The sequence below is a fragment of the Lissotriton vulgaris genome, chromosome 9 (assembly GCF_964263255.1).
Source record: "Lissotriton vulgaris chromosome 9, aLisVul1.2, whole genome shotgun sequence".
Taxonomy (NCBI): domain Eukaryota; kingdom Metazoa; phylum Chordata; class Amphibia; order Caudata; family Salamandridae; genus Lissotriton; species Lissotriton vulgaris.
In genome coordinates, this window is record NC_141697.1 from 221,530,420 (window position 1) to 221,532,347 (window position 1,928).

A 1,928-nucleotide genomic window follows, 5' to 3' on the forward strand; every position below is an offset into this window, starting at 1 on the left:
GTGGAGGCCGGTTTTGAGTCAGGAGGGGGCCGGTTTTGTGAGTGAGGGCCGATTTTCGTTTTCGTTCCGTCCGTCACAGGCCAAGCGTCAGCATCAGTGTGACTGTCAGTGTCAGTCGTGTTGTGACTGACTCGTGTTTGATTGTGATGAGACTCTCAGTAACAGTTCCAAGAAGCAGGCCTGCAGCGCCGCCCATGCTACAGCGCCACGCAGCAGCAAGAAGCCAGATCCGGCTGTGTGTTGTGAAGCGCAAGCAGCAAGCTAAAAAAAAAAAGCAGAAGAAACATTTCAGGAGGGAAGAGGGACCGAGGGAGGTGCCTGTGCGCAGCGCGCAGTCATGCCCTGCCTCCTCCGGCGCGTCTGAGCGCCTAGGGTGCCCCCCGCATGCGCATTGCATTGTGGGAAAAAGAACTGCGCAGTCATCATCATCACGACGCGAGAGTCAGGCAGCCAGGAGAGGACCTCACCGGAGCGGGCGCGGCCAAAATTTTATTATTACTGTGGTGGCTAGCCCGCTCCCGCCCCTGGAAGTACTAGCCTGCCCTCCTGTGTCTTCCAGTGCCGCCCACCAACAGCAGGAGCCGGGCCGGCCCGACGTGATCGTGACTGTGAGTGAGTAAGTGTATTTTAATTTTTTTCGCCCTGGGCTGGCCCCCGTACCGACAATTACAGTTACTCTCATCATTAATGACTCATGATGACTCTGTCGTTAATGCGTGGTCTTCACTGAAGTTGGCGGGCGGGGCCGCGTCGCGCAGTGGTGGTGGTCAGGCCTGGTGGTGGTGGTCAGGACGGAGGGAGATAGGCCTGAGTGATTGGAGGAAGAGAATTGAAGAAAACCTTCACATTCACTACTGCTGAGAAGATGGCGGTGGAGCGCGGTTACAGCTTCTCTCTGACCACTTTCAGCCCATCTGGCAAACTTGTCCAGATTGAATATGTGCTAGCTGCTGTAGCTGCAGGAGCCCCATCCGTGGGAATTAAAGCTGCAAATGGTGTCGTGTTGGCAACAGAGAAGAAACAGAAATCTATCCTCTATGATGAACAGAGTGTACATAAAGTGGAACCAATAACGAAACACATAGGCATGGTGTACAGTGGCATGGGTCCTGACTACAGGGTACTGGTACGGAGGGCTCGGAAGTTGGCTCAGCAATATTTCTTGGTTTACCAGGAACCAATTCCAACAGCGCAGCTAGTACAGAGAGTTGCTTCAGTAATGCAAGAGTACACACAGTCCGGTGGTGTTCGCCCATTTGGTGTATCAATGTTAATTGCTGGTTGGGATGAGGAAAGGCCATATTTATTCCAGTCTGATCCTTCTGGTGCCTATTTTGCATGGAAAGCAACTGCTATGGGGAAAAATTACGTGAATGGAAAAACTTTCCTTGAGAAAAGGTATAATGAAGAACTAGAACTTGAAGATGCCATTCACACAGCCATTTTAACATTAAAGAAAGCTTTGAAGGACAGATGACAGAAGACAACATTGAAGTCGGTATCTGCAATGAAGCAGGATTTAAAAGGCTCACTCTGGCTGAAGTAAAGGATTATCTGTCTGCTATAGCATAGTACTTGTACATTAGAATAACTGGGAATTTGTAGAAAAACATTTATTTCTACCACAGGAGAATTACAATGAATAAAACGTTTAATTTGCAGCTTTTTTTAATACTTATTTCTACATGGTTTGTCTGACGGATCTTTTTAAAATGGTATGCGTGCAAATCACAATAAACAAAAACCTTGAACTGTACATTCAGGGAGATGACTTCGGCAGCTACAGCCAATCAAAAAGCAAACTCTGCCCGCCGTCACCCTTAATACCTCTCTAATACACAGGAAATAAAGAGGGAAGAAACTCAACTCAACAATGCCTGCATACTGTAAACTATAAGGAAATCCATGGTGTGAAATGGAAGCCTAGA

At 48.3% G+C, this 1,928-nt stretch overlaps 1 pseudogene; it reads left to right on the forward strand.

The window, feature by feature from the left end:
* The first annotated feature begins 847 nt into the window (after window positions 1-847).
* LOC147689850 (proteasome subunit alpha type-2 pseudogene) lies at window positions 848-1,635 on the forward strand (annotated as a pseudogene).
* Window positions 1,636-1,928: the final 293 nt, after the last annotated feature.